This window comes from Sus scrofa, chromosome 13, assembly GCF_000003025.6.
Source record: "Sus scrofa isolate TJ Tabasco breed Duroc chromosome 13, Sscrofa11.1, whole genome shotgun sequence".
NCBI lineage: Eukaryota > Metazoa > Chordata > Mammalia > Artiodactyla > Suidae > Sus > Sus scrofa.
This window is the reverse complement of record NC_010455.5, coordinates 149392146-149406146: the sequence shown is the minus strand read 5'-3', so window position 1 is coordinate 149406146 and position 14001 is coordinate 149392146.

The window sequence follows — 14001 nt, the reverse complement described above, 5'->3', positions numbered from 1 at the left end:
CTTTATCTTTCTGGCTCATTTCACTCAGTATGAGAGTCTCTCGTTCCATCCATGTTGCTGCAAATGGCATTATGTCATTCTTTTTTATGGCTGAGTAGTATTCCATTGTGTATATATACCACCTCTTCCGAATCCAATCCTCTGTTGATGGACATTTGGGTTGTTTCCATGTCCTGGCTATTGTGAATAGGGCTGCAATGAACATGCGGGTGCATGTGTCTCTTTTAAGGAGAGTTTTGTCCAGATAGATGCCCAAGAGTGGGATTGTGGGGTCATATGGAAGTTCTATGTATAGATTTCTAAGGTATCTCCAAACTGTTCTCCATAGTGGCTGTACCAGTTTACATTCCCACCAGCAGTGCAGAAGGGTTCCCTTTCCTCCACAGCCCCTCCAGCACTTGTTATTTGTGGATTTATTAATGATGGCCATTCTGACTGGTGTGAGGTGGTATCTCATGGTAGTTTTGATTTGCATTTCTCTTATAATCAGCGATGTTGAGCATTGTTTCAAGTGCATGTTGGCCATCTGTATATCTTCTTTGGAGAAATGTCTATTCAGGTCTTTTGCCCATTTTTCCATTGGTTGACTGGCTTTTTTGCTGTTGGGTTGTATAAGTTGCTTATATATTCTAGAGATTAAGCCCTTGTCGTTGCATCATTTGAAACTATTTTCTCCCATTCTGTCGGTTGTCTTTTGTTTTCTTTTTGGTTTCCTTTGCTGTGCAAAAGCTCTTCAGTTTGATGAGGTCCCATGGGTTTATTTTTGCTCTAATTTCTATTGCTTTGGGAGACTGACCTGAGAAAATATTCATGAGGTTGATGTCAGAGAGTGTTTTGCCTATGTTTTCTTCTAGGAGTTTGATGGTGTCCTGTCGTATATTTAAGTCTTTCAGCCATTCTGAGTTTATTTTTGTGCATGGTGTGAGGGTGTGTTCTAATTTCATTGCTTTGCATGCAGCTGTCCAGGTTTCCCAGCAATGCTTGCTGAATAGACTTTCCTTTTCCCATTTTATGTTCTTGCCTCCCTTGTCAAAGATTAATTGACCATAGATGTCAGGGTTTATTTCCGGATTCTCTATTCTGTTCCATTGGTCTGTCTGTCTGTTTTGATACCAGTACCACACTGTTTTGATGACTGTGGCTTTGTAGTATTTCTTGAAGTCTGGGAGAGTGATGCCTCCTGCTTGGTTTTTGTTTCTCAGGATTGCTTCGGTGATTCTGGGTCTTTTGTTGTTCCATATAAATGTTTGGATTGTTTGTTCTAGTTCTGTGAAAAATGTCATGGGTAATTTGAAAGGTATTGCGTGGAATATGTAGATTGCTTTGGGTAGTATGGCCATTTTTACAATATTGATTTTCCAAATCCAAGAACATGGAATATCTTTCCACTTCTTTACATCTTCTTTGATTTCTTTGATTAAAGTTTTATAGTTCTCGGCATATAGGTCCTTTACCTCCTTGGTCAGGTGTATTCCGAGGTATTTGATTTTGTGAGGTGCAATTTTAAAAGGTTTAATTAATTAATTGTATTATAGTCAATTTATAACTGTGTTAGTTTCAGGTGTGTAGCAAAGTGATTCAGTTATACATGCTTATGTATCTATTTTTTCAGGTTCTTTCCCCTTTTAGGTTATTGCAAAATATTGAGTATATTTCCCTTTGCTATACAGTAGGTCCTTGTTGGTTATCTGCTTTGCATACAGTATGTATATGCTAATCCTGGTCTCCCAATTTATCCTTCCCCACCCCTGACATGACTTACTGATGTAGACCTTGATCACCTGATTGCGGTAGTGTTTATCAGGTTTCTCCTCTGTAAAGTTACTTTTTTTTTCCCTTTTCCAGTAGAAGGCTATCCTACAAATATTTGACCAAAACCCCTCAAAATTGTCAAGGTCATTAAAAACAAAATATGATAAACTGTCATAGCTGAGAAGAGCTAAAGCAGACATGACAACTGAATGTAACATGGATGAAAGTTAATAGCACAACCCATACTTAAGCAAGTTCTGATCCACCTTTTAGAGGGCAAAGTATCTACATAAATTATCTAAATGCCTCTAAATGCCCATAAACTGGTGAATATTTCCTTATAGTACCAATGTTTTTAAAAACTGTATAAAGTGACAGTTTCTTGGTTTTTGAAAATGCATTTAATCTCTTGTCAGTGAGAGGATTTATGAGTCATCATGACTTTTACAGAATGAAAAGCACACAATATGAAGCTCAGAGGAAGGAAAAGAAATGATGAATGAAGACATATATGTCACTTAGATTTATAGGCTTACATAGGGCATGTCTTTATGTTTACTTAGCAATATTTAAAGATAAATTATCCTACACATTTGAATAATAAGACTAAAAGATGGTAAGATGCAAGTTAATAAAATGTTAAAATGAGCTAAAAGTCACTTTGGAATGTATCCTTCCTTTGCCTAATTTTTGTTTGTTTAATAACTAACAAAAAATGTGCTGTTTTTATTTGTGTGTGATGCCCATTATCATCAAAACAATTATATTAAAGAAAAAATTTTGAAATTTTTACTAAAATATGTAGAAAAATACTTCATAATTATACAGCCTAATTTTTTACAAAGTGAATATACTCATATACTGATATGCAAATCAAGAAATATTACATTACCAACACCATGCGTGTCTCCAGTGCCCTTCCTAAGTCACTACTGTCCCAAATGAACATTAACCTGACTTCTTTTTTTTATTTATTTTTTATTAGGGTATACTTGATTTACAGTGTTGATTCACTTTCTGCTATAGAGCATAGTGGCCCAATCATACACACACACACACACACACACACACACACACACACATTATTTTTCTCATATTATCTTCCATTATTGTCTATCCTAAGAAATTGGATATAGTTCCTTTTTCTATGCAATAGGACCTCATTGCTTATCTATTCTAAATGTAATAGTTTGCATCTACCAACCCCAAACTCCCCACCCATCCCACTGCTTTCCCCTCCCCAACCTTGACAACCACAACTCTTCTCTATTTCCATGAATCTGTTTGTGTTTTGCAGATAGATTCATTTGTGCAATATTTTAGGTTCCACATATAAGTGATGTCATATGGTAATTGTCTTTTTCTTTCTTACTTCACTTAGTATGAGACTCTCTAGTTCCATCCATGTTGCAGCAAATGAAATTGTTTTGTTCTTTTTATGGCTGTATAGTATTCCATTTTATATATGTACAGTATCTTCTTAATCCATTCATCTATCAGTGGACATTTAGGTTGTTTCCATGTTTTGGCTATTGTGAATAGTGCTGCAATGAACATTGAGGTGCATGCATCTTCTAACACCATAGATCTTTTTTTTTCTTTTTTGCACTTTATATAAATTAAATAATAACATGCTATATACTTTTAAAATACCTAAACTTTTTATTCAATATTATATTTATGAGTTTCAACTATTTTGTTTTGTATATTTATAGTTCCTTTATTATAACTGCCATATAATATTGTATTAGGGAATATACCATAATTACTTTATTATTCTATTGTTGGATATTTGGGTAGACTCCCTATTGGGAGAGTATGAATAATGCTTCTGTGAATATTATTGTTAATATCTTCTGGGGAATGAATTTTGAAGATGAATTTGAAAAAAATCATTATATTTACAGTATTAAATTTGGTAACCCATTAACATAGCATATTCCTACATTTATTTTAAAAATGATATACCTCTCATTTATTCAAAGATTTAAAATCTGTCTCTAATTCTATCTACACACATATATGTAGTTTCCATATATATATAAAACATTATGCAAACATTATATATAAATATAAATATACTATGTATATGTATGTGTATTACTTAGAAGTTTCATACGAATTTTACTAAATTTATGTTAGTTGTAATAAATCTATTAGATTTATTGTACATTATTAGATTTATTCCTAGGCATTTGAAGTTTTCTGATTCAATCATAAATTTTTCTTTTTGGAGTTCCCTTCATGGCTCAGCGGAAATAAATCTGCCTAGTATCCATGAGGATGCAGGTTTGATCCCTGGCCTTGCTTAGTGGGTTAAGGATCCAGTGTTGCCATGAGCTGTGGTGTAGTTTGCAGATGTGGCTCAGATCCTGAGTTGCTGTGGCTGTGATGTAGGCCAGCGGCTACAGCTCTGAATCAGCCCCTAGCTTTGGAACTTCCATGTGCTATGGGTACAGCCCTAAAAAGACAAAAATAAAAAAGTAATTAAAAAGTGGTATCTTTTCATAATTTTATTTTATATACATTAATATCGATATATAGAAATAAACTAATATATTAAACCATATAAAATATTAAATATAAATTATTTTTGACCTACGAAACTACTGATTTTTATTATTAAACATAATACATTCACCTTGAATCCACTGACCTGATTATATTTATATACCAATTTTAATAGTTGGTCTGTTGATTCTTTTGAATTTTCTTTATAATCATGTTCTCTATAACAATTCTATTTTTTAATTGTTTTCTGTTTTTCTTACCTTATTATTTTGGGTTGGATCTTGATGCTACTTTTAAGAGTTGCTGTATTTACTGAGTTACTGCCAATGAGCTATGACTCTTGGATTCAGCATTAGCATTTTGACTACATACACAAAAAATATAGATTCAGCTGATGATTTTAATCTGGAACCACTTAGAGCTTCTGATTTCTTATACAGTAAATAATATTGTGTATTATTCAAATGTGCAACCCTATGAAATGATGATAACATCACCACAAGAACTTTGAATATTTTACATCACTTTGGGTAATATATTTAATTGTATCTATTTTTTATATGTACATGCTCAATAATGGGTATTTGTTTTTACACCTCAGTTTAACTGTATTTGTAGGTAAGAAATATGTCTTTTTTTTCATTTCCTTCAGTTCTAATTGGGTAAAAACAAATCAGAACCTTGTATACATACTAATTGGCTAATTGTGCTATAGCCACTTCAATAACTTAGGTGTTCTATTGCCTTTAGATATGGAAGAAGCAATGTATGATGTTAGCACTATTAGAACTTATAGTATCGCCTCATAGCTGGAGATAAGTTAAAATTATTCATGTAACAATTTCAATATATTGTCTTGCTTTTACCTTACATTTTTTAAAGTAAGATTTCAAAACTTTAGCAAATATATGATATGCACATAATATAATTTCACGCAATACCATAAAAATAATGTTAACTTTACTACCATCTGCTAGGACAGACTATTTTACTAGTAATAAAACAAGCTATATCAAGCACCTACTCTGTACCAGCCTTGTATAAACTGCACTAAAGAGATTTGAAGCGATCATACTCTAATGATTCAAAAGATTTGAGTGGCTGATTTGAGAAGAGAAACCATAATTTCCACTTGGCAATAGTGGGTGAATCCATGGGTTAAATTTTCCTTTACAGAGATTTTTAACCAGATAGTTTCAAGCTAACTTTATGCCTCAGTGCACTGGAAAGTAAACAACATGCGGCATAGTCCATATGGATTGTGGTAAATGCTTCCTTCCTAGTTTGGTACTCTGCCATGGAGCCTAATCCTGTAATCCCTCCTGCACAATGTTCTTAGATTAGATTAATGTTTCCCAAATACAAAGCATGACTTTTTTACTCAAAGCTTCCAGTTTTACCCTATCCCAGGCTTGCCTACATTATACCTGTTCTCCCTCTTTCTTTTTCTAGATAAAATGAAAATTCTTCAATCCAGCTATTCTTAGTCACTATTATTAATTCCTACTATACCTACCTAATTACTCCAATGGTACACACTCTCAATTTTCCTGCATGCATCATTTAACATGGACATGTTCATGATAAATCTGAAACTTTTGCTTAACACTCCCCAATTTCCCAATTTAAAAAACTTTTCATTCCTTTCCAGTCTATTACAGTGATTCCTTAGTCCTTCAGTCTTTATGGACTTTACTAAGATTTTTACTAAAGCTAGGTCCTCCCCTGAAATTCATCTATGTGCTGGTCAATAAGAAAGCTTGATATACTCTAGCCCTAATTACCCTTCAAGACTATAATGATCTTCCAGACTCAAATTTCACCTTCTTTACTTGTTATTAATGAGTATTTTTGACCCAAGCCATCTTACCCTTTTTCTATGTTAGTCCAAATATTAATAGCCTTCTGCTTATAGGCAAAATTATTTTCATCACATTTATCATTATTTGTTTGAAGTATCACTAGAGAAACTATAGAGCAGGTTTTCAAAGCAAAACTATCTTTTCTGTCTTCCTCTCAACCTCTATACCTTCTTTCCCTCTGTTTTGGTATGATACTACAGCAAAAAATATAATTTACAAGGTCATACAGATTAATTCCAAGCAACGTTCGGCAAATAGTCTTGTCATCCATCACTAATGGCCATACACATGTGAGACTCTGAGGAAGGCAGCAATTTATGTGAATACTAAAATGAGTTACACGCAATACTATTAGTCCAGGCGGGAAAGAAAAGAAAAAGAAATCTCACAAAGGCCAAATGCTTTAGATTTCTTGTCTGTGGTGAAGAGACCATTGTGATATCTGTTTAATATCTCTTAAATTTTGTCTCCTTATAGGTGAGGCTTGGCTTGTTTTCATATAAGGGAACCTTCACCTTATTAGATTGCATTGGCTTTGCTAGCATCTGTTTTAGAACTGATATTCAAATCAAACCCAAGTATATTGTTGAACTATTTAGGTATTTTTTGTTTGCATTTTCTGTTAGATTTTACTGGTTTACTTAAATTGAATTCAGGGCTCTTAAGAATAGGTAGAACATTTTTCTTTATAACCAACAGGAAACTCAATTTCAAAACTTTGGCTGATGTTGGAAAGGCTAACATGCAGACTGGATCTCAGAAGCTCCCACAATTCCTTTACGTGAATCCATACGTGAAAAATTTGCCCTTTTAATTACTTTGCATTTTCTCATATCACCACCTTTGTTTATGCTTATTTCACCTAAAATCCCTCTTTTTTACTTCGTATGTAAGACCTGACTCAAATCTTAAGTCATCTAAAGAGATTCCTGTAATCACACTTATTCAGTGAACTTTTATTCCTATTAATTCCTTTGTTCCTTACTCTTGACATAACATAGTTAGAAATGATACACAAATTTTCCTTAATGTACAATGGGTTTACATCCAGATAAACCCATCATAAGTTGAAAATACTGCAATTTGAAATGCTCTTGATATACTTACCCTACTGAACATCACAGCTTAGCTTGGCCTATCCTAAACGTGTTTAAAACACTTCCATTAGCCTGCAATTGAGCAAGATCATCTAGCATACACTTTTATAATAAAGGGTTAAATATCTCATGTAATTTATTGAATACTGTACTTAAAGTGAAAAACAGAATGGTTTTAAGTTTGTTAGATTTTTACCTTTCTGATAACGTGGATGACTGTGAGCTGCCCAGCATCACCAGAGAGTATGGTACCATCTATTTCTAGCCTGGGGAAAAAATGAAAATTGAAAGTGTGATTGCTCCTGAAATGCATATAGCTTTCATATCATTGTAAACTCAAAAATTATAAACATCATAAACCAGAGCCGCCTGTATTCTATACTGAAGTTTTACCTTTTGCTCATACTGATTTGCTGTTTCCATTTGTACTCTTTGAGCACAGGAGCTTATAGTCCATATTTCTTTGGATTCTCCTAAATATCAAACACAATATCATTCCCATGAAGGTTAATTAACACATATTGGATGATCCACATTTGGTGGTAAATGATATCAAACTCAATTTGTAACTTCTGGATTAAAACTGGCAAATATTTACATGGTTTCATGCTTGAAAAACATTTCTGCAATTATTAAGCAGATCCTCTATTCTGATCCCTTTTTCTGTCAAAACCCTGAGTGGTTCATCACCCACAAGCTGTAGTGTAATAATAATATATTCTATAACAAAAGTAGGATCCAGTTATGAAATTTAGAATTGGCAGAGAATTGGGGTTCTGCAAATAAGTGTTCATAAAACACATTGAAATTTCAACAGGGATTTAGTTAGAGTTTTCTAACTGGCTAAAAGTAATTTATATCCTCATTTCCAAAAATAGCCTTGAAATGTTACAAGTGTTGGAATTACCTAATATCAAGAAACTGACTTCGTGTTAATGAATTAAGTCACATCAAATTATTGTGCTCCAAACATCAGTCAGTTTCCAGATTTTGTCAATTTGCACCATCAGAATTTGTCTAAAGACACCCAAATCATAAAGAGACAGAAATAGGCTGCCAGAATTGTAATTTAAACTAACTATAATGCCACTAATTTCTTATAGAACAATTTGCCATGTTAAGTCCATACTTGTTCCCACATATTAAAATAAACTTTGATATTTTTGGAGTTCACAGCTATGAGGTAAATGTTCAATGTAGACAATATATCATTTTTATCACTGAACAGGTTTAGGGGGAAAATAGAGGAAAACAGTTGTAGCAGAAAAAAATTTAATCAAGGATTAGTTCTCTGGTTTACTAATGTACTTAATCCCTGAAGGTATTTATGGTTTTGAGTTTAAAAAAGCATCCCAACATCACCAGGTTATATTATTTAAAGTTGGCAGAGTTTCCCTTTCAGTGGGGATAAAAATCAGATTGAACCTGCAGGAAATGGAAAGAATGTTGACTCTGAAAAAATGGACATGTTCTCATCACCTCCAAAGTCATTGCCTTTATATATCTTTTAGTGCTTTCTATTAAAGATCTGGATAACTATTTTCAACATGAAACAGCCCTTTTGGATTCACATACAAAGAATCGTCTTCTTAAGTATCTCATGCCAACACCAGCCTGAAGCATTTTAACACTAAGTGTAGTGGGAATTCCCTCTGTGGTGCAGTGGGTTAAGAATCAAACTGTAGATACTTGGGTTGCTGCTGAGGTTTGACCTGCACCTCAGCAGCAGGTGAGTCAAAGGAAACAATGTAGCATGAGTAGTGACTCAGTCTTAATCCCTGACCCGGGGAACTTCCAGATGCTGTTGGTGAGGCTATTAAAAAAACAAAAACAGAAGTTCCCATTTGTGGCTCAGCATAACAAACGCAATTAGTATCCATGAGAGGGTGGTTTCACTCCCTGTCCCTGCTCAGTGGGTTAAGGATAGGGCATTGCAGTGAGCTGCTTTGTAGGCTGCAGACTCAGCTCAGATCTGGCATTGCTGTGCCTGTGGCATAGGCTGGCAGCTGCAGGTCCGATTCAACCCCTAGCCTGGGAATTTCCATATGCTGCAGGTGCAGCCCTAAAAAAAATAAAAATTAAAAAAATTAAAAACAAACACAAAAACAAGAAACGAAAAAAGAAAACCTAAGTGTAGTAGAAGTGGCAAAACCTCCAATATTCAAATATACATATATGGTATGTGTCTGAGACGCTAAATGAAACCCCCACATAATTTATCATATCAAATTTCCAGTCTGGAACAGCTGCATTTTAAGATGTGGAATGAAAGACTTTCACTATTATAACTTTTAGTGAAAATTAAGACATGATCATATATTAAAAAAAAATCACCCTTAACTGGTTAAATTACTTGCAAAGACAGAAAACATTCTATAATGTATAAGTCTAGAACTGATATTTTAAAACCAGTTTACATAAGCCAATTAGTTTTTAAGCTTCTAGTGTTCATTAGCCTTTAAGATTAATTGTCGGTATTTTCATTAGCAGTAAGATTAGCTAATTTAAAGAAATACGACAAAATCAGCCTTGATTTTGGAGGCACAAATAGCAAATATTTCAAGAGTATACATTTGTATAGGAGACCAATATTACATGTAATAATGCCAACTTTAAAGAATTTTAGAAACAAACAATGTACAATGAGTTATTCCCTTTACTTTTGGTCTCTATATTTTGGTAGTGATTATAGAAATTGTAAATGATTTGCTCCAGGGCTCACAAAATATTCAAACTGATCCTTATAGCAGTCAGCAATACTACATCATTTTGAGCAGAGAATATTTTTATAGAAGGAACTTGTGGCGCTTGGTTCAAGCTTTTGCATAATGAGGCCTTGCCATCTCTGCAGACGTGTTTATTTGGGATGACAAGCTTAAATTGAACCATCACATACTCTTCAATAGCTTTCCATTTGGAATAGATCCAATAGCCACCCAGAAAGCTGCCATACGTATCTAGATCAGCATATATCTCACTAGAGGCAGAGGACTCTAACAGGATAAGAATATCACAGTGTTGCTGCAGTAGGTCATCGGTGAAACCTACAATGGAAAAGCAATGAGAAAATCCACAGTTACGAAAGCAGAGTAATAAAATAATGTAGACAAGTTAGTCCCTAAAAATGTTGAGAAATAGGCTTTGTGTCTTTTGGATATGTATATTTTCAGGCTTCAGTGTGTCCTGGCTGTGAAAGTGATGCATCCAAAATGTTTAAGAGCTCAGGCTCAGCAGTGAGATATACTTCACTTTGATTCTTAGCGGTGACTTAAAACCTTCCATGAATTTGGACAAATTACTTAAACATGATAAGTCTTAATGCATTGATGAATTTAGTAATGACATCAATCTCACAGAGGGGTTCTAAGACTTAAGAGAGCTAAGTAATATAAATTGTTTAGCACAATGTCTAGGTAACAGTAAGTGTTCAACAAGTGCTAAATATTTTTAAAATGCCATGAAAAAAGTTCACAGTTGGCATAGTGGTAAAACAAACATGATGATACTTACTAAACTCAGTCTTCTTCTTTTTTTTTTTTTTTGTCTTTTGTCTTTTGTCTTTTTAGGGCAGCACCGGCGGCATATGGAGGTTCCCAGCCAGGCTAGGGGTTGAATCAGAGCTGTAGCTGCCAGCCTACGCCAGAGCCGCAGCAACACAGGATCCAAGCTGCGACCTACACCACAGGTCATGGCAATGCAGGATCCTTAACCCACTGAGCAAGGCCAGAAATTGAACCCATAACCTTATGGTTCCTAGTGGGATTCGTTTCCACAGCACCACAGCAGGAACTCCTAAACTCAATCTTCTTGATTCAGTAATGTTATATATGGGTCTGTCTATTGCAGTAGAAATAAGTAAATTATGTTATTTTCAATAATTATTCATGTACATAAATGTTTTCCACAGTTCATCAAGTAAAATGTGTGATTATTTAAGTTTAAATGCTTCCAAGAAAACCATACTAACTGCATTTTTAGGACTGCCCCCAAATATCAACTTATGCACCATTTGTGCTAAAGTAATTTAATAATTTTGATTGGTTTTTCATATGAAGAAAAAAAGATACACGTTTCAGCATGCAATTCCATTGCCAAATTAAATACTGCTTTGGACACCAGTTTTAGCTTTTAATATTTTAACTGGTTTAAAGTATTAATTTTTACACACCAAATCTCTATGGAATTGTGCATAGTAAAAGTACAATCTAAGGTGTGTCATATGTTAAGGAAGGAAGTGAATTAGTGAAAATTAGGGAATCAAGTTTGAGTAGAGCTGTGTAACAAGTTATAGTATAATTGGTGGCTATGATAAAAACTGTGGTATGAGACTTTAAATCTTAATTTTTTAGATGTATGAATTATACTTAGGCTCGTATAGTAGGATGATTTTGTTTTGTTTTGCTTTGTTTTTGTCTTTTTGCTATTTCTTAGGCCGCTCCTGCGGCATATGGAGGTTCCCAGGCTAGGGGTCCAATCGGAGCTGTAGCCACCGGCCTACGCCAGAGCCACAGCAACGTGGGATCCGAGCGCGTCTGCAACCTACACTGCAGCTCATGGCAACAATGGATCGTTAACCCACTGAGCAAGGCCAGGGATCAAACCCTCAACCTCATGGTTCCTAGTCAGATTCGTTAACCACTGCGCCACGACGGGAACTCCAGTAAGATGATTTTTGATAATGTTCCATAATGAAAGTCCAGTTGCAACTTCCTTATTTCTAGGTAGATTTTTTTTTTTTTTTGGTAGAAAATGATAAGAATGGCTGTAATTTCCTCACAAATAGTTGCTAATTTGGGTAGAAGAGTAATAGTTAGACTTGACGGTTGTGTTATTGGATGATGATTTTAATGAAAATGATTTATGTGGGTAAAACACTTAATCTGAATTAATTAGTTTAGAATGTTGGAAATGGAATGCCCTGAAGTTGGAACTGACTCTTAGAGGAAAGTGCATAACCACATCTGCGTAGGGAGAGTGGGGCACATCAGAGACATACCCAGGCTTTCCCTGCAATTGAATGATTGAATCTGGGTTTGGGAGTTGTGCTGGAAGAGTAGAGCTTCTACCACAGATTGATGAGGTAAGAAATCTTATAAAAATATATCTTCTTATGATTAGTTTGTCTAAGTGTCTCATAGTTATATTTTTTCCAATGCCTTTTTATTTTGTTAAAGCAATAGTCAAGTGAATACCTGACCAATTTTTTTGCATTTTTAGATGTGTATGCTCTGGGTAAGCATATACTCACCCTGCTTGCCACATTTTTGGCTATGATTTTGGGGTATGGGTTCATGTCAATAATGCCAAGATAAAAATAATCAAGATAAAATTTTGATACCTATATTTTTTACATCTCTAGAATGGAATTATATATTATTAATAATCCTTGTTCAAAGCAAATACTCATTATTGCTCCATACATGGCTACTTCCATTTGTTTACTTAGTTACTTAGTAATTAATTTTATGTAATACCTATCTTCAAATTCTTTATCCATAGAAAGAATTACAACTCTGAAAATAATTCACGGAAGCCATATCTCTCCCTACCTCCTCTCCCTTTCTCCCCTACTCCAAGTAACCATACTTTGAATCTTGCGTTCATAATTCCCTTAATTTTGCATTAAAATAAACTGTATTTTTACTCTAATATCATTAGTAAACATGACCATTCAAAATTTCAGAACATTAGTATTTCCTTTTTTTAAAGACTTAAAAAAAAAAAAAACAGCTTTAGGATCACATAAAAATTGAGAGGAAGATATAGAGATTTCCCATGTAACCCCTGCCCCACCATTTGCATGACTTTCTCCAATATCAACATCCTTCATCAGAATGGTACATTTGTTACAACTGATAAAGCTCTATCATAACTCCAAGCCTTCTAGTTTACATTGGATTTTACTTTTGGTGTTGTGCACTCTATGGGTTTGGGTAAATGAATAATGACTTGTATCCATCATTACTACACAGAATATTTTTACTGCTCTAAAAATCCTCTGTGCGTCTATCAGTCCATCCCTTCCCATCTGCCCAACCCCTGGCAACCACTGATCTTTATACTATCCACAGTTTTGCCTTGTCATATAGTTGGAATTATATAATATTTAGCCTTCTTAAATGGCTTCTTTCACTTAATAATATGCATTTATAGTTCCTCCTTGTCCTTTTGTGGCTTCATAGCTCATTTTTCAGTTTTATTGAGGTATAATTGACAAATGAACATTTGCATATTTAATGTGAGCAACATAATATCTGATGTACATAATACATTGTGAACAAATTCCCCCTAGTTAATCAACATAGCCATCACCTCATATATTTACTTTTTGCTTTTTTCTTTCACATAGAGAACACTTAAGTTCTACTCTCTTAGCAGATTTTAAATATACAATATAATATTAAAAACGAGTTACCATGTTATACATTATATCCTTAGAATTTATTCATCTTACACATAAAAGTTTGTACTGTTTTACCACCCTCTCTATATTTCCCTTGCTGCCTAGCCCTTGTCAACCACCATTCTATTCTCTATTGTTTCTATGAGTATGACTACTTTTATTCTCCTCTTCCTCCTCCCCTTCTCTCTCACCCCTCCCCCTTCCTCCTTCTTATTTTAGATTCCACGTATCAGTGATACCATGAAGCGTATGTTTTTCTCTTCCTGGCTTATTTTACTTAGTAAAATGCCCTCCATGTTCTTCTGTATTGTTGGAAAATGGCAGGATTTCCTTCTTTCTAAAGACTGAAAAAATAATATTCCTTTGTGTAAGTTTG